This window comes from Eschscholzia californica, unplaced genomic scaffold (genome assembly GCF_041429995.1).
Source record: "Eschscholzia californica isolate CP2 unplaced genomic scaffold, dmEscCali1.0.p SCAF_5, whole genome shotgun sequence".
Classification (NCBI taxonomy): Eukaryota; Viridiplantae; Streptophyta; class Magnoliopsida; order Ranunculales; family Papaveraceae; genus Eschscholzia; species Eschscholzia californica.
In genome coordinates, this window is record NW_028238472.1 from 24,588,049 (window position 1) to 24,608,165 (window position 20,117).

The 20,117-nt window shown below is 43.7% G+C and overlaps 1 pseudogene across 1 annotated transcript; it reads right to left on the reverse strand.

Moving 5' to 3' along the window:
• Positions 1-11,936: 11,936 nt before the first annotated feature.
• On the reverse strand, positions 11,937-19,485 carry LOC147537929 (serine/threonine-protein kinase rio2-like; annotated as a pseudogene). The gene is made up of 3 exons (XR_015226373.1): positions 19,005-19,485; positions 12,461-13,137; positions 11,937-12,426 (listed from the first exon to the last, which is right to left on the reverse strand). The product of XR_015226373.1 is annotated as a serine/threonine-protein kinase rio2-like (transcript).
• Between the last annotated feature and the right edge of the window lie 632 nt (positions 19,486-20,117).

The window sequence follows — 20,117 nt, forward strand, 5'->3', positions numbered from 1 at the left end:
GTCTCGTACCTCTCCATTTATGACTTCTGTAGGAATTTCTTCCTTAGTTTGTCTTAATGGTTATGCTAGCATTCGTTACTCTTCCAAAGAGAATTTTATACGATTGCTTGCAAATGGCTTTTGACCTTCTCTTGTATGAGTCAACATTGGGATTGGGTATTCTAGTGACCTTCCTTTTGAATCTGAGAACTATTCTCGGATTCATTCTTCCATTCTAGGAAGTGGATCAGCACCTCCCTTAGGTGTGATTCAATGTTGAAATCGTTTGTGTCATCTTAAAACTACATAAAGAAATGGCAAAGTTTTAAAACTCGTTATCGTTTTTGAAAAACTTAGTTTTCCCACATTATTCAATAAAATCGCCCCCGATTGAATAAGTGATTCCAAGATCCCACTTCTTCGGAGTGAAGCGGACTTTGGCCCTGCCCTCCACTTTCGTCGTCCTAGGTGAGTGAACTACTTCACTGATCATACCCTTATGACTCTTGGTTGATAGATAGTCATTGATGAATGACTAATCTATCCTTTTGCCTCGAGTATCCAAGACTCTCTTGCTGATCTCGTTGAGTAGAACCATTTAGACGTGTAGGCCTCTTCTATAGACCTACCCGCATTGTCCCAAGGTAGAGGAGGTACTCTGCTTTGGCCGACCCACCTTCCTCGAACAAGGGCGCAACGAGTGTCTTAATCTGGATAGGCGATTACTCAAGATTACTTTTGGGGACTTTTACGCTAGTCTGGCGTTTGTTATAGTGAACTATTTAGCCTAACTAACATCCACGACATAAAGCGTAAATAAGTAAGTAAATGCGCGCGAGAATGTAAATCAAGCAGACATGGATCCTAGTATGGCCCCTAACCTAGAAGATCTAATCTCCTTTGGTCTTTGTCTTGTTTCGCCTTTAGGTTCGTCTAAGACCGCCATCTTTGAACCTCCATTGATTTCTCCCACTCGCCTTTGGATCCCATCCTCGAGCTTCTTCAATGGACTCATAGCCCCTAAACTCTAATTACAAGACTCACGATTCGCAGATCGTATAAACTTGAAATTAAAATTAATTACAAAGCATGCACCCATCCGTGCTTAAAACAAGAATAAGATATAAATCTATGGCCATACTAGTTTCCCGCATTCACATCACATGCAATCATATAATATATCAAGGCTAAGAATTATATATGTATGATTATCTTGGGAGATACTTTTGTTGACATCACATGTCACATTACGGACCTTAAGTCTAAATTCGAAGAATTCAACTAATGGTGCGTTCCGGTTTTATCTTTTATGATTTCTAAAATCATCTTTAAGAAAAACTCCGTTTCGGGTTCTGAAAGCCCGGGTCAATTTCGGGAAAAATATTGGTTCGATTCTTAATGATTTCATAAATCAATTTAAAGAGAAATCCGTTTTGGCCTTCTGGATGGCCCGGATTGATTTTGGAATTATTTGGTTGGAAACGGAAGAAATTTTGGCAAAAAACTCCCACTCGAATGATGGTCCCTTTTCGTGGTCCGAAAAGCCTCGAAAAAGCCCGGGACAAGTCCTAGACAAGTCCCGGCCCAAGCCCACAAAAGGGCTCGGACAAGGTCCGGACATAGCACGGCCCATAGGGCCGGCATGTCCTGGCCGAGGCCTATTAAGGCCTGGTCTCGTCCTGGCCGGAGCCAGGACGCTAGCCCATGTACCAGACGCGTCCTAGACGTGTCTGGTGCTGGACCGGACCAGCACTAGGTGTCTCGGACTAGTCCGAGACACCCAGAACCTCAGACGCGTCTGGTGGTAGCTACTGGACGCGTCCTGGTATAGCTACTGGTCGCGTCTGGAAGACGCGACCACAGTAGTGGGACGCGTCCTGGTCGCGTCCTGGCCTGACCAGGACAACAACCTTGAAGTTTCTAAAACTTCAAGTTTCCATTTTTTTTTTCTTATGCAACTCTAAGTTGCTATTTTCCAATTTTAAAACTTTTCTAAAATTTTGAAATTCCTTTTAGAACACTTCTAAAATTTTTCAAAACTTTTAGAAACTTTTAAAATTTTCCAAATTTGTTTTGGGAGTTTCCTAAACTCAAAACAACTCCTTTTAGAACACTTCTAAAATTCCAAATTTTGTTTTTTAAAAGTTTCCAAAACTTAAAAACAACTCTTAATCAAACCAATTTTGGATCAAAATCTAGGTTTTTGAAACTTTTCAAATAACAATTTTGAAATCAATTTGAAAAATCTTTGAATCCAATTCAAAATCAATCAAATTCTTATGTTTAAAACTCTTTTAAACACAACTATCAACTTAATCAAGCATGGATTAGTCCGAAATTCAATCAAATTGAGTTTTTAAAACACTTTCAATCATCAATTTGATTCTCAATTTGAAATTCATTGAATCCCATTCAATAATATCAATTGTGAGTTTAAATAATTTTAAAACACTTTTAAAATACTTTTTATAAACTTAATTTATCAAACTATCAATCATATCTAATATGAACTAGTTCGATTCTTAGCAAAAACTAGTTCATTGCAAGAGGCTCTGACGCCACTGTTGGGATTTAAACCCTTATACTAGTGTTTATAGCGGAAATAAGACATCTAATGTCTACACTAGTATCCCCAGGATCACATGCAAAACTAGTAATTAAACTAATGGAGATAGTAGATTACCTTAATCGCTTTTCCCTCGAACTAGTTGAATTGATTAAAGAAGACCAAGAGCTTCAAGTGTAGCTCCTCTACTTGGGACACGAGCAATCAATTTGATCTCCCACCTTGTTGTATAGCTAGCACACCAATGGTGGTTGGAAAGAAGAACACCTTCTTTGACTAGATAGATAGTTAATGGGAATTAGCTCACTTTCTCCTCTCTACTTGATGTGGTAGAGTAAGAAAGCTTAGAGAGAAATTCCACACCTTATTCTCTGCCCTAAGAGTGTTTATATAGAACCCTAATAAGAATCCACCTCCTTTTAGGTTTCCTAAAACACCCTTTAGAATAAGATTTAGGGAAATAGTCGAAAATAGCAACTATTGGTATTTTCTCAATTCCCTAAGGAGATGACGTCCAAACCCAGCCAAAATTGGCAGATTTAATTTTCATAACATAAGGAAATGTCACTCCAAAAATCAGCCCAATCCGAGCCCTAAAAGTGCCCGAATCGGCTAAGGCCCAAAAACACTGTTTTTGGCCTTTTTGTACTATCTTTGCCTAATTCCTTTTTAGGCCTATGAGATATGTTTATGGGACACTCCCATGATTATATCTCACTCCCACTAGTCATATCCTAGATCAATTTGTCACTCTTATGTGTAACCCGTTGTAGGATCCGATCGAAGTTAGCCGCGAATTACTTTGTAATTCGACGATCGTAGTTGGTCTCTAGCTACAACTCTACGATCCCTAAATCAATCGGACTTGATGATCTTCCACATCAATTTTCCTATCCGACAAATTGTTCGCATTGTCACCTTGGTCGAAGGACATCTCCTTCAACTCCTTCAAGCAGTGCCAAGTGACCTATAGCTTGGACCTCACGTATCTAAATTAGGAAACTTCTCATTTAGAGTCTAACACACCGGCAAGATATCTATGTAGTATCCTTAAATTTAGGAATTTCCACTTATCAAAGATCTGGGATAGACTCTGAGAGAAACCCTAGATACTCGAGGGAGGAAACTTTCTCTTCAGATTGACGGCAACCGCCTCACCACCGCCACTAATCACAGTCGGCCTAACATCGCCTATAAAAGGCCCCCACATCGTCCTTCATAGGAAACAATCTCTTTACCCCAAAAAAGATCATAAGAAACTCAGAGTTCTTAGAACTCGCTCCTTAAAAGGATCAATCAATATTCATTCTTTTACTACAAAGAACACCCTGACTGGCTTGAGCGTCGGAGCGGTTTTCGAACCCTTGCCAGGTTTCCCCCCCTCGGGAACAGACGAACAAGAGCAAGGAGCTGGAGCAAGGAGCTGGAGCAAGGAGCTGGAGCAAGGAGCTGGAGCAAGGAGCAAGCAGCTGGAACAAGGAGCGAGGAGCATGAACCAGGAGTCGGAACAAAGAGAAGCAGAGCAGGGAGCAGAGCTGGAAGCAGAAATACAAAGCTAATCAATCCCAACCATAACGGAGGATTCATACATAACGGTGGTTGTCATGCATCAACTCCCTATTTCATGCTGATCTAACGGGAAGCTATTTTTTGACATCAGCATTTGGCGCTAGAAGGAGGGCATCTTTCCAGCAAAATCATCAATTCGGTAATCCGAATCTTATTTAACAAACTTTTCAGACTAACTGCTTCCCTGAGTTCCTCAGGCAGGCATGTCAGCAGAAGACTACCCGTCCGACAAAATTCGGGAAACATCCCTCAATTGCATGATAATCACGTCGGCCCTCAAGCGGCTCGAGGCCGAGAAAAAGCAACAAAGGAAAGAATTACATAGCTACAGAGGAACCTTACTGCGGCGGAAATCGCGTTAAGAAAGCCAGAGCTGGAAACACTCGAATCTCAGCTCTTGGAAAACCTTACGGAGACCGACGACCCAATCGGCCCCCTAACCCTAGACCAGGGATCGTACTCCGGGTTGGGAGACCCGCGAAAATTCCTTGAAAATTAGGTCGTGATAATGAGTTTTTGGACGACCAATATGGACGATTGGTGCTCAACCTTCGCTACCTTGCTACGAGGACGCGCCTTGGATTGGTACCAATAGTTGACGCCGAAGTCTACGAGGTCCTTCGCGAAATTCGCTCAAATATTCCGTAAAACCTTTGGTAAAGAACTGACCGACAGACGAACCGCTCGCTCCATTAGGGATAACCAGACCAACAATCAGGCGCTCCGAGAGATGACTTTCACCATAACAAAGACTAGGCGCCTAGCAGAGCTGGCAGAAGAATTCAACAACATATCGAAAACTTTGATAGAGAAGCTTGATGATGCACAAATTGTCCAGACGTTGACTAACGTCTGAAGAGTCAAGATCAGACCTGAACTCAACTGGGTCAACCCGGCTTAAGGCAGCAGGACAGCTAACCCCTGATGGTCCACCAAATATTCTCCTAACTGGGAGGTCGGCAAGAAGAAACCAGCTCGGCAAGACGCCCTCGGCATGGACAGATCAGCCATGAGGCCTTCAAAGGAGTGAGGGGGGTCCACACAGGTTCGGCCAGTGTCTACGCACATAACTGGGGAGGCAGCAGCACCAAACGACCTACTGACTTAATCTAGAAACTTCTAAAAAGATTTCAGTCGACTACACATTTTGAAGTGTTTAAGCCAGTTTAAACTCCACGTATCTAAAGGAAGAAACTTTTCTTTTAGAGTCTATCACACAGGCAAGATATCTACAGAGAATCGTTAAACTTAAAAACTTCCACTTATAAAAGATCCGGGATAGACTCTAAGAGAAGCCCTAATACTCAAAAGAGTACACTTCCCCTTCGGTTTGACGGCAACCGCCTGACCACCGCCACTAATCACAGTCGGCTTAACATCGCCTATAAAAGGGCCCGCACATCGTCCTTCACAGGACACGATCTATTTACCCTAAAAAAGATCATAAGAAACTCAGAGTTCTCATAACTCGCCCCTTAAAAGGATCAATCGATATTCATTATTTTACTGCAAAGAGACCTCTGGCTGGCTTGAGCGTCGGAGCAGTTTTCGAACCCTTTGTAGGTTTTACCCTCTTGGGAACAGACGAACAGAAGCAAGGAGAAAGGTGTAGAAGAAATGAGCGAGGAATAGGAGCCAAAAGCTGGAACAAAGGGAAGCGGAGCAGAAAGCAGAGCTGGAAGCAGGAACAAAGAGCTAATCAATCCCCAACATAACGAAGGCTGTCATGCATCAACCCCCTATTTCATGCTGATCTGACGGAAAGCCATTTTTTGACATCAGCATTTGGCACTAGAAGGAGGGGGTCTCTCCAGCAAAATCATCAATTCGGTAACCCGAATCTTATTTAACAAACTTTTAAGACTAACCACTTCCCTGAGTTCCTCAGATAAAAATGTCTTCAGATGAGCACACCCCACGCGGGTCACCACACAGGCTCCGCAGCACAGTCGAGCTTATGGCTGAGCTAGAACAAGCCAAGGCTGACTACCTCTGAAGGGATGAGGCAAAACAATTAGAGGAAATCCTCCGCAAAGCAGAGACGGTCAGGAAAACCGCGGCACCAGAAGAGAGAGAAGAAGTAATCAGAAGATACGTGCAGAGACTTTTCTCACCCGGTAATGCATTCTCTTCCCGAAATCTGACTTTACAACATGGCGACCAGATGCGTTTGGAGAACATCCTAGAAGAGTACGGAGCATTAGATCTCAAACGACCATACATCCCGAAAAAGAAGGGGGTTAACGAAGGGTGCACGGACGATCCAACCGTCTGCGATGTGCTCATCATGGATCTCCCTCCACAACACAGCAAGAGAAGCATTTGATGGCGAGGTAAAAGCACAAGGATGAATGCCCTTTGGTCTTTTCTTTGATAGTCCGATTCACATCAGGTAGCAGAGCTAACTCGAGAAAGAGAGAAGAAAAAGTTGTGGGGAAAATCAGTAATCTACCAACCCCCTCTCTGCCGAGAGATTCTAGAATCAGAGAAGCCAAAGAACTTTAAATGTCCAGCATTAGATCATTACCACGGCTTGGAGGACCCGGTGGTGTTCATCAACAACTGCACAGCAATAATGAATTTATACACGACCAATCAGAACATATGGTGCGTAGTCTTCGCTACAATCCTAAAAGGCCTAACCCAAGCATGGTATTTGATGATGCATAAAATGTCCAGACGTTGACTAACGTTTGAAGAGTCAAAGATCAGACCAGAAGTCTCTCGGAACAGCTCGGCTTAAGGCAGCAGGACAGCTAAAACCCCTGATGGTCAACCACACATTCCCCTAACTGGGAGGTCGGCCAGAAGAAACCAGCTCTGCACAAAACACCCTCGGCATGGACAAATCAGCCCTGTGATCTCTAAAGGAATAAGGCGGATCTCCACAGGTTCGGCCCATATCTTACGCCCAGAACTGAGGAGATATAAGCGCTGCGCGAGCTAATGACTTAATCCCGGACTTTCCAGAAAGATCTCATTCGGCTACACATCTTGAAGGTTTTAAGCCCGATTGGACTCCACGTATCTAAAGGAGGAAACTTCTCCTTTAGAGTCTATCACTCTAGCAAGATATCAACGAAGTATCCTTGAACTTAGGAACTTTCACTTATCGAAGATCCGGGATAGACTCGAAGAGAAACCCTAGATACGCAAAAGAGGTAACTTCTATTAAGGATTGACGGCCACCGCCTCACCATCGTCACTAATCATAGTCGGCCTAACCTCGCCTATAAAAGGCCCCCCCACATCGTCCTTCAGAAGACAAGGTCTCTGGAGAACAAATACACTCTCTCTCCCAAAAATAAGATATCTTCATACTACAACGATCACCCCCAAAAACAGAGTTCTCGCAACTCGCCCTCCAAAAGGATCAATCAACATTCATTCTTTTATTGCAAAGAGCACCCTGACTGTCTTGAGCGTCGGAGGGTTTTCGAACCCTTTGCAGGTTCCTCCCTTTGGGAATAGACAAACAGGGACAAGGAGCAAGGAGCCAAGAGCAAGGAGCGAGGAGCTGGAACAGAGAAGCGGAACAGAGAAGCAGAGCAGAGAAGTAGAGCTGAACAGAGGAATCTCTCCTCTCTTAACAGAATATACCATCATAACGGAGGCTGTCATGCATCAACTCCCTTTTTCATGTTGATTTAACCGGGAGCCAATTTTCAGCATCAGCATTTGGTGTTAGAAGGAGGGGATCTCTCCAGCAAATCATCAGATTTGGTCATTGATGTGACACGAAAATGTCACATTTGGAGAGCCTAACTTAGACTAATTAGTCATTTTCGAGTGTTATCAATAATATTTTATGTGTTTTTCATGTTAGGTACTTATTTTGGAGTTAAGCGTGTGATTCGGATTAAAAGGAGCGAATTATCACTATCATTTCATGTGCCCAAAATGAGAGAAAATGACTTCAAGCAAATCAAAATATTATTAAGAAAAAAAAGAAGTCCGGCGGTATTTTATTCCTTTGTGACAATTTGAAGATGTGGAGACAAGGATGGAGGCACCTTTTGGTTTCTAAACCAAGCCCAAAGAAGAATGACAAGGAGGAATTATATGAGCACCCTCTCTTTATGGATTAGAGTCAACAAAGTCTAAATGAATGGACTAAGTCAAGGGACTCTAGGGTTTTAGTAGTTTAGGCTACTATTCATCATCTTCTATCTTGGAAAGGAGAGAGAGAGAGAAAAAAAAAGAGGCTAGGGTTTGTTCTTGAAGATTCAAAAGGGTTGAGAGCTAAAAAGAGAGAAGGAAGAAGGAGGAGGGCCGACCAAGCATAGGCCAGCCGAGCAGCAGCCCGAGCTGCAATACGAGCAGCAGCTCGGGACTGCTGCAACACGGGACGGCATAGGGTAGCTCGGGACGGCAAGATATAGCAAGGAAAATACATTAAATGAGAAATAAAAGGTAGTCTACATGCATAGAAACTAGTTACATTGGAAACAACTTAGTTTAAATGCATGAATGTAGAAAGACGAGGCTAACTTTAATACAGATTACTAAAACAAAAATGAATCTTCAAGTCTTCGATAATCCTCTTTCAAACCCATATTTAATCATTGCTTAGTTGGTAATTATGGCTTAGTTGGTCCAACTTCAGCAAAGTAACGCTCAGCTCGTTGGTAGGCTTGTCTGTGTATTCCAACGCTGCTTGTTCCAACTCTGTTTGTTCCAGCTCTAATTGTTCTAGCACTGGTGATCCCGCATCAAAAAGTTAATCAAATCACCTTAAAGAAGCCGTGAACCAGCTCGAAGAGTAACTCATAACTTCATAAACTCGGGTTCACTCAATACTCAATACTTAATAGTAGGGGTGGGAATCGGTCCGGTCCGGACGACCGCGGGCCTTAACTTCATCGGTCGGTCTCGGTCGGGCACTCAAAATCAATGTTCGCCTATTTACTCGGTCGGTCCGGTCCGGTCAAAATCAACATTTCCATTGACCAAATCCCGCTTGTGACCGAGAGACCGGTCGGGACTCACCGGTATCGGTCGGACGGTATCGGGCCAAACCACCTAATTTACAATTAAATAATACCTAAATGAAAAGTTAAAATTAGATTTCATTAACTATTCTTATACTCTTAAATACCACTTAGACTTAGACTTGGTCACTTACAATTTACATGTAAGACTATAATACTTTCAACAAAAAAAAGTAACATTACAATATTGGGGGTATTTAAATTAACAAAAGGGAAAAGTGAGATATTAGTTACAAAGGGATATGACGGGCCTATCGGTCGGGTAGGTTGTTATTTCGGTACTTAATAGTCGGGCCTATCGGTATTGACCATCGGTCTTTAATCGGACGGGTTAATCGGTCCGGTCACCCGGTCAAAGGGATATGACCATTTCCCGCCTGCTAACTACCCGACAGGCGGGCCGGGCTTTTCCCGTCACGGGTATCGGGTACCCGCGGTACCTAACGGACCCGGGCGGACCCAAGCGGGTATCGGGCCTCCGGGCCGTTATCCCACCCCTACTTAATAGTCAATATTTTAACTACAAGCGAAATCTGACTGTCTTGAGCGTCAGAAAGGTTTATGAGTTCCTTACCGGTTTCGTCCCAAGATCGCGAGGAGTAAAACAGGATTGAACGTAACAGTCTCAACATTTTGACTAATTCCATAAAGAAAAATTTACGTTGCTCCTGAGATTTTAGCTAAGCAAGGTTACAATGGTGCCAGAGTGACTTTGGTCTTGTGGTATTATTCTCTTCGTTCTTAACGTCATATTTCATCCTTTCAATGATCGGAATTTGATGGTTGTGTATCAGTAATCGGTAAAGGAGAGTACCGATGCTTAAATGGATTCGTCGGATCTCTAAAGATTTCTCTTCGGACTTCTAGAATTAAATGTTGATGACATCATTTATGATCTATGGTTTAAAAAACGATACATAGAAGTAAAATTCCATGAATTTGATAATCTCGACAGAGAAGGTGAAATCGAAGATTAGCAACCCCTAAATGCCTTTGCTAGTGAGAGTTGAGAGGAGAAGATAAAACAGAAGAAATTAAGAAAGAAATTGAGTTAAAGTCACCGATTGAAGGTTGTCGACTAACAACTTTTTGCAAGAGAAAAATGATGAGCCGATGTGGTGGCGGTAGGGAGACAAAAAGAAGTGGGTGACAAATACAGTTAAATATAAAGAATAAAAATATTGCCTCTAACAATGTCTGGTCAACTTGTTTTAACAAAAAATATACTCAACCAGCCTCCTGGGACTCCCACTTGAACTGCATGTGAGAGAAAGAAGGGTTTCTCTCTCCTCTCACATGTTTAGTCACGTGGAGAGAGAATCTCACATGCGGTTTAAGTGGGAGTCCCAAGAGGCGGATTGTGTAGCCTTGTTGTTTTAACCCGGTCTTTGGTAAAAATCACATGTCCCCTAACAAATATGGACATTGCTAATAAACTTGCAGTAAGACAATTAACTGCCTAGGTCCATAAATTTTGCCCACATAAGGTTTTTGTTTATTTATATACTCCCCACTAGGGGTGGGAAAACGGTCCGGGAACCCGATACCCGCCCCGATCCGCCCGGACCGTTTCCGCCCGAAAGCCGACTGCTGCCCGAGCCGGGCATACCCGGCCCGATGACTCGGGCTATATGGGCCGGGATTCGGACATGTCCTCATATCCGAGTCCCGGTCCGAAATACCCGCCCGAAATACCCACCCGAAACCCGTCCGCTACCCGAATGTTGCTACCCGAGCACCCCTCTAATCCACATATCACCAACAGAAATTTATATGTTCCAAAGGTGTGGGACTAAAGAGCTTGAGCTACTTAAAATTTTAGCTTTTACCAAGCCTTGTTTTGTGAAGCAAATGAAGAGGTAGATATAACTTCTCCTCTTGCTTCTTTTACTTTAATCTTAACAAAGTGGGACTAAAAGCATGTCTTCAAAAGCAAAGGAGAGGGTTATATATAACTTCTCTCCTTGCTTCTTTTATCTCTAACTCAAAGGTGTGGGACTAAAAGTTAAAGCTTGTTTAAAATTTGTTGTGTGAAGTTGGCCTTCTTGTGACCTTGACTAACTTTGTGACATAGTCAATAGTAATTGACTACATCAAAAATGTCTATGAGTCAAGATAGTAGAATCTAGGCTTCTCGTAAAACTCTCAAATCCCGCCAATATTTGAATATAATAAATATAGATAATAAGATGATGAAATATCTGATTTCTAGGCCAACTAGTGTCGTCGTGTGATCCTTGATATATTTAAAAAGCTATATATAGACCATTTTAGGATCCCCTTTATTTAGTCAAATATGTGCTTTGCCTTTTATAATTGAACTGCCATCTTCATTTTTGGATTTGCATGATAATTTTAAGTTGAACAAATTATCATTTTTCGTTCTTATAATAGTAACAATAAATATAATTATAATTTATGTACAATATTTAAGAATTAGTGCGCCAACATAAGTGTTAAATTTGTACTCATCAAAACTATTTTACAATAGTGGATAGGACTCAAACACACGAGTGATGTTCTTTTTTTTACATAAACGTGTGACGTTATTTGAGTCTAATATGTAGTATTTTTTTGTGTCCGTGTTACTTTTGTGTCCGTGGATAGGACTCTTTTAACATCTTTCAAGAAAGACGAGTTCCCTAGCTATTCTTTTTTACCACAAGAAAAACACATTAATTAATGTTTGCACATCAAACTCATTAATTTATTATAACTCAACCACAATTCTTGATTTCCCCCCTTGCTCTATGGAGTCAAAGAGAGGCTTCAAGTAAACATTTCCACTGATTAATTTATTAGAACTCAACCACTTTTTTTTTTTTTTTTGATAAATGTTGATACGATAAAATTAAGAGGGCTAATATACATTTGTCTGAAGATATTTTCTATTTCAATGCACTGAGCTAATCCTTTTTCTCTTCCCAAGGAATGAGGGAACAGGGAACCACCATCACCAACCACTTAATTCGTTTTTCTGTAATTTGGTATTGCTAGAAGAAGCTTTCCCACCCTTGTCCTTGTATGAGTTCCTAGCCGTGACAGTTTTCTTTCTCCCTCTGTTTGCTGCTGCAATCGCTCGCCTTCTTTGCTTATTTAATCGTTTCAACAGTTCCGGGTCTTCACCACTTCCACTACTTGAACCACCATCTTCTTCCTCCTTCTCACTTTCTTGAGAATCCTCATGTTTATCTGTGATGTTCGAGCAAAGCTCATTATCCTCTGAGACATCATCGCCATTGAAATTGACAATGGGCTCTTTCAAGTGCAATGAATCCAAGCTACTGATGTTGGAAATGTTGCTATCACCAAATTGGCAACCTCTATCTACAGTCTACAGAACTATCATCATCACCCTCCTCGTCGCAGTCACCATCATCCTCAGAACTTTCATCTGTTAGGTTCCCTCCTTCAATAAACTTCTCAATTACTTCATTGTCCTTTTTAGTAAAACCACTAGCAGCAAGTTTCTTGTCTAGGACATCCGCAGATTTTGCTATACACGAAAAGGTAGGCCTACCATTTTCCTCTTCGTCAAGGTTGAACCTCTTGCAAAAGAACTTAAAAATGCACTGCACGTCACGGTCGAAGTACATCTCAGCATTGCGATGAGAAACAGATACCATTTGGGGGAAGTCAATCATGGTAACTTTCTCATTATCATCAATCATTATGTTAAATTCATTAAAGTCGCAATGGATAAGTCCTTTTTCAGCCAAACGAATGACAAGTCCGATAATTGTTTCAAAAACCGTGTCAGGGTTTTGCAGTTCCTTCACTTGCACCACTGGATAACCTTGGACAAGTGACATAATAACACAAGTCTATTGCAATCCACGGCATTTGGGAACAGGAAACCCATTCTCCTCCAACGCCTTCATGAATGCAAATTCTTTGAGTGCAGCAAGTCGTGACAAGTACAGCCAGTTGTAACTACTGCGGTGCAGTAAGTAATCACGCTTGGCTTTGACAGCCCTGAAAGAGACCCTTCCTAGCCTATGCAACTTCATCGCCAGAATTGTACCATCTTCGGTATGTCACAGCCCACTCATTTTGACCCATTTTGAGCACCCAAACAGCAGCTAAAGAAGGCCCGGACAGCAGCTAAGAAGGCCGGACAGCAGCCCAAACAGCAGCCCAAACAGCACCTATACACTAGGCTGCTTTGTGCATAGTTGGATACCTCATTTTGTGCACTCTTTGGCCCAGCCCAAGGAGTTTTCTAGAGATTGGCAAGGAGATATTTCCTAGAGATACTTGGAGCCCAAGTAATCTAGAGATTTCCATCACCATTGGATGTGTTACATGTGGGTAAATCCTAGCCATCCATTGTATATAAGAACTAGTATAAATAGGGGATCACCCCTCATTTGTAAGACATCCAAGCAAGGATTCAAGAAGTGTTAGAGAGAGATTGAGTGACTTGGGAGACGTGCCCAAAAGCTTTCTTGTAATCTTTAAGTTTCATCAACAAAGATCGTCTTCTCTCAAACTTGTGCATACTTTGATAGCTTCCTTTTCTTGGAGTTATAGTGCTAGATCTTGCCTAATAAGTCAAGGTTACTTAGGCATTTTAGTGAAGAAGGCTTAGACTTGTGCTAAGACAAGTGCCGCACGGTGTTAAAGCATAGGCCGAAACTTTACTCCGTGACAGTTGGTATCAGAGCCACGCCGGAACTATGTCGAGTGAAATTGAGAATGTTCCACAGGAGGGACGTCCAAAAGCCAAGAGGGCTGCCCGGGAGAAGTCAAGAGACCGGGAAGCTTCCCTGGAGGCAAGGTTGGTTGCAGCTGAAGAAAAGCTAGACATGCTGCTGGAACGTATAGAGAAGCAAGAGGAATTTGCTAACGATGTTACTGGCATCTTATCACGCCAACAAGATGCTTTCGATGGAATGGAGAAGTCGGTAGAGGCGACATTGGATGTGATGAAAAGAGAGATGGCCAGCAAGCTTAGAGCATCGGAGAAGATGCTTGCCGAGTTCGAGGACTTCAAGACTCGATACTTATTGATGGAGAAGGCCGTGGCCAATAGTGGGAGTAGCTCGGCTCAAGTAGGAGCTAGGGTCAAGGTGCCAGACCCTATGAGCTTTAGTGGAGCTAGGAGTGCCAAGGAAGTTGACAACTTCCTATGGAACATGGAGAGGTACTTCAAGGCCCTCCATCTCGAAGACGAGGATGCTATGGTGGATGCAGCAGCCATGTACCTCGTGGAAGATGCAATGCTGTGGTGGCGACGCAAAACCGTGGAAGTCGAGAGAGGGCTATGTCGGATCGATACATGGGAGGACTTCAAGAGGGAGTTCAAGGCGCAGTTCTTCCCGGAGAACGTGGAGTTCCGAGCAAGAGACAAGCTCATGACCCTCAAGCATACAGGTACCATCACTGATTATGTGAAACAATTTAACACTCTTATGCTTGATATTCCAGATATGCACGAGAAGGATAGGCTGTACCACTTCCTTCATGGCCTCAAGCCATGGGCAGCAACTGAACTACGAAGAAGAGGTGTCGAAGATCTGCCCACAGCCTTGTGCACGGTGGAGAAGCTAGAAGACTACTCGTATAGCAGGCCGGAGCAATTCAAACCAAAGAGTAGTCTGAGCAAAAGTGGGGGAGAGAGGCCACCACTGAAGGAGTCAAGGAAGGATGCACCCAAGGAGACTCAGAAAGGTCCCAAAGAATGGAGGGCACGGTGGAGGAGCGGAGGAGATCGCCCAAGGAAATGCTTTATCTGCACGGGAGATCACTATGCATACGAATGCCCGAACCGGACCAAAGTCAATGCCATGTTCACAAAGGAGGCGGAACCGCATCTCGAAGAGGAAGAAGAGAATGAGCCACAGATGGGAGCACTCAGCTTGAATGCTCTAAAGGGGACAGAAGCTGCCATGCCAAAGAAGAGAAGGTCCCTCATGTACGTAAGCATAACATTAAACGAGAAGGAGGCTAAAGCCATGGTTGATTGCGGAGCCACAGACAATTTCATCAGGCCGGAAGAAGCAAAGAGGCTCGGACTTAAGTTTGAAGAGGACCAGAGTAAGATGAAGTCAGTAAATGCCCCACCTAAGGCCGTACACGGCATAGCACGGAGCGTACCCCTGAAGATTGGCACATGGGGTGGTGTAGTGGACTTCATGGTAGCCGAGATGGACGACTTCAAAATCGTGTTGGGACTAGAGTTCATGGAAGCCGCCAGAGCTGCAATCATTCCATATCTCAATGTGGTGAGCATCAACGATGAAAAAAGTCCGTGCATGGTCCAAGCTACTAGAAGTGTCTCAAAGCAAGGTACTCTTTCTGCTATTCAACTTAGTAGAAGGCTCGCAAAAGGGGAAGAGACCTTCCTAGCTACCTTGAAGGAGGAAGATGAAGGGACTGATGCCTTAGTCCCACTCGAGGTTGATGTTGTCCTTGCAGAGTACAAGGACGTCATGCCCGCTGAGTTACCAAAGCAATTACCACCTAGGAGGGAGGTGGATCATGAGATTGAGCTGGAACCCGGGGCCAAACCACCTGCATTGGCACCATACAGAATGGCCCCACCTGAGTTGGCAGAGTTAAGGAAGCAACTCAAGGAGCTCTTAGATGCAGGGTTCATTCAGCCGTCAAAGTCACCTTATGGAGCACCAGTCCTGTTCCAGAAAAAGCATGATGGAAGCCTTCGCCTCTGCATAGACTATAGGGCTTTAAACAAGGTGACAGTAAAGAATAAATATCCCATCCCACGAGTGGAAGACTTGTTCGATCAACTAGGAGGCGCCAAGGTCTTTTCCAAACTTGACTTGAGATCGGGATACTATCAAGTCAGGATAGCCGAAGGAGATGAACCAAAGACTACGTGCGTCACCAGGTACGGAGCTTATGAATTCCTTGTGATGCCTTTTGGTCTAACAAATGCTCCAGCTACATTTTGTACTTTGATGAACAAGGTATTCCACCCATACTTAGACAAGTTCGTAGTAGTATATCTCGATGACATTGTTATATATAGCCGGACTATGGAGGAGCACATCGACCACCTACGAACTGTCTTCCAAGCCTTAAGGGAAAACTCTCTCTTTGTCAAAAGGGAGAAGTGCTCATTTGCTTCTAGCAAGGTGTCCTTTCTTGGACATTGGATCGGGGATGGGCAGATTTGGATGGATGGAAAGAAGGTGCAGGCCATCCAAGGTTGGGAGGAGCCAACTAAGGTAACTCAGCTTAGGTCCTTCTTGGGCCTTGTAAACTACTACAGGAGATTCATTGAAGGGTATTCAAAAAGGGCCGCCCCTTTGACGGATCTTCTAAAGAAGAACCATGCTTGGTCGTGGACGGACGAGTGCCAAGCCGCTTTTGATGATCTTAAGCATGCAATAATAAAGGAGCCTGTTCTTAAGTTGCCAAACCATTTGCTGCCATACGAGGTATATACTGATGCTTCTGACTTTGCCATAGGAGGTGTTCTTATGCAGGAAGGTCATCCCATTGCCTATGAAAGCCGGAAGCTCAATGACACGGAGAGGCGGTACACGGTGCAAGAGAAAGAAATGACAGCCGTAGTGCATTGTCTAAGGACTTGGAGGCACTATCTACTGGGGACTTCCTTCACCGTCTATACTGATAACGTGGCAACAAGCTACTTCCAAACTCAGAAGAAGCTAAGTCCCAAGCAAGCAAGGTGGCAGGATTTCTTGGCCGAATTCGACATGAAGATGGAGTACAAGCCCGGACGCACCAACAATGTAGCTGATGCGCTAAGCCGGAAAGCCGAACTTGCATCCATGGAGTTCCATGCCACAGTTAGTAAGCCGGACTCTACCATCTTGGATCGGATTAGAGAGGGTCTTCAACAAGATCCCCATGCTAAGGGACTTATACAGGCATCCTTAGAGAGAAAGACCAAGAAATTCATGATGTATAATGGTCTTCTCTTCACCCGGAGGAACCAACTTTATGTGCCAAAGGTTGGTGATCTCAGGAGAGCACTCATGAAAGAGTGCCATGATAGCAAGTGGGCAGGACACCCTGGCCAAAGGAGAACCATGGCCTTGCTCGAGCTTAAATATTATTGGCCCAGGATGAAGGAGGACATAGATGCGTATGTGAGAACCTGCCTTATATGTCAACAAGATAAGGTGGAACAGAAGAAGGCGGCGGGACTGTTGGAACCACTTCCCATCGCTGAAAAACCATGGGCAAGTGTTTCCTTGGATTTCATATCTGCCTTACCAAAAGTTGATGGTTTAGGTTCCATTCTGGTGGTAGTGGACAGATTCACAAAATATGCAACTTTCATAGCTGCCCCCGTTGATTGCACAGCAGAGCAGGCAGCACGGTTGTTTGTCAAGCATGTCGTGAAGTATTGGGGTGTCCCAGCCAACATAGTAAGCGACAGAGACCCAAGGTTCACCGGGAAGTTTTGGACCGAGATCTTCAGGCTACTTGGGTCGGAGTTGAGCTTTTCTACGAGCTTCCATCCTCAAACCGATGGCCAGACGGAACGGGTCAATGCATTGTTGGAATTATACTTGAGGCATTTTGTGACCGCTAACCAAAGGAATTGGGTGGAGCTCTTGGACATCGCCCAGTTTAGCTATAACTTGCAGAGGAGTGAATCTACTGGGCATAGTCCTTTCGAGTTGGCTATAGGCCAACAGCCACTTACTCCCCATACTGTTGCAGGTGGGTATAGAGGAGCTAGCCCGGCAGCTTATCAAGTTGCCAAAGGATGGCAAGAGGAACTCGACGTTGCCAGGTCATACTTAGAGAAGGCAGCCAAGAAGATGAAGAAATGGGCCGATCAAAAGAGGCGTCCTTTGGAGTTTCAGGATGGAGACTTGGTAATGCTCAAGTTCAATCAAAATCAGTTCAAGTCCCTTAGGAAGGTACACAAAGGGCTGATCAGGAGGTATGAGGGACCATTCCCTATACTTAAGAAAGTCGGGAAGGCATCTTATAGGTTGGAGCTTCCAGCACATCTCAAAATCCATCCCGTCTTTCATGTGAGCTGCCTAAAACCGTATCATGCAGACCCAGAAGATGCAACCAGAGGCCAGAGCAGTAGAGCACCTGTCACTATGACTACCTCATTTGACAAAGAGGTAGAAAGCATTGAGTCACATAGGCGGATTTCCAGAGCCGGGCGCATCTACAAGGAGTACTTGGTACGATGGAAGGGGCTACCAGATAGTGAAGCAAGCTGGGAGCATGAAGACACCCTGTGGCAGCACAAGGATCTTATCAGCAAGTACCACGAGGATATCGCGACGAGGACGTCCGCGGCATAAGTGGGGGAGAATGTCACAGCCCACTCATTTTGACCCATTTTGAGCACCCAAACAGCAGCTAAAGAAGGCCCGGACAGCAGCTAAGAAGGCCGGACAGCAGCCCAAACAGCAGCCCAAACAGCACCTATACACTAGGCTGCTTTGTGCATAGTTGGATACCTCATTTTGTGCACTCTTTGGCCCAGCCCAAGGAGTTTTCTAGAGATTGGCAAGGAGATATTTCCTAGAGATACTTGGAGCCCAAGTAATCTAGAGATTTCCATCACCATTGGATGTGTTACATGTGGGTAAATCCTAGCCATCCATTGTATATAAGAACTAGTATAAATAGGGGATCACCCCTCATTTGTAAGACATCCAAGCAAGGATTCAAGAAGTGTTAGAGAGAGATTGAGTGACTTGGGAGACGTGCCCAAAAGCTTTCTTGTAATCTTTAAGTTTCATCAACAAAGATCGTCTTCTCTCAAACTTGTGCATACTTTGATAGCTTCCTTTTCTTGGAGTTATAGTGCTAGATCTTGCCTAATAAGTCAAGGTTACTTAGGCATTTTAGTGAAGAAGGCTTAGACTTGTGCTAAGACAAGTGCCGCACGGTGTTAAAGCATAGGCCGAAACTTTACTCCGTGACAGGTAGCTACCTCAAATATATCAGACTCCTTCCCAACACCTATTTGACGGCCGACAGAAACAAAAACTCCGCGATTAACCAAAGCTTTAATTGCAAGAAAATCATAACCTAGATAGGTTAGGCGAAATCCATCATATTTGGAAGAATCGTGATGCAAAAGCTTGTACTTGAGGCAGTTTTTCATCACCTTGTAAGTGCCTCCATGTTTTAGGGCGACGATGCGGGTGATGAGCTCAGTAGGTACAATTTCATGATTCCTCATGCCCATCTCGACGGCGGTGAGAACCCTAAAATCATCTTTGGAGAGATATCTCAATACGTTCACGTCCAACTTCATTGTGCTTTACCCTCCTGTGATCCTACTTCCTGGTGTTGTGAGTGTTAGACAAAGGGTTTTTTCTGAAAAGCTTCAAGCGAGAGAAGCTGAGGGGTTTGGGAGGGCTTCGATACAGAGAGAATGAGACAGAGAAACCCTAACCACCTTGATTCCCCCCTTGCTGAAAGCTATTCATTTGGAGTCAAAAGAATAGGCTTCAATCAATTAAACAGTTCCTCTGATATACAAACTTCATGCTTTGTTGAAACAATGATGTATAGAGGTGTGAGAATAAATAGTTTAGAAGATGAGAGGTGTGGGACTAAATAGATGAATGGAGGTAAAGAAAGTGATCTTCAATTCTTGTTTTGTGATGGATTAGTTTTAGTCCCACACCTTTGAGACAAAAGAAACACTACTTGGAAAAAAGTTATATATATCCATCTTCCCAACTATCTCAAACATCTCTCTCACTTTCCTCACACTAGGAGATTGAGTAATAGAGTAATTATTATTTAATAAAATAATTATTTCATAAAGATTCTTATCTTGTAATATTTGTAATTCAAATATTTTTAATTTTTAATTTCAATTACCCGAACCCGTCCGGCCCGAGTCTGTTGGAACCCGCTCGGGCAGGCGGGCTCGGACGGGCTACGGGCTTGATTAAAGAGACTTATGTCCGGCCCGATCCGCCCGCCAACCACACTCGGGCTAGAACTACTCATGCCTGATCCGCCCGAGCCCGGCTATATATTGCCCGAGCCCGTCCGAACCCGCCCGATTCTCACCCCTACTC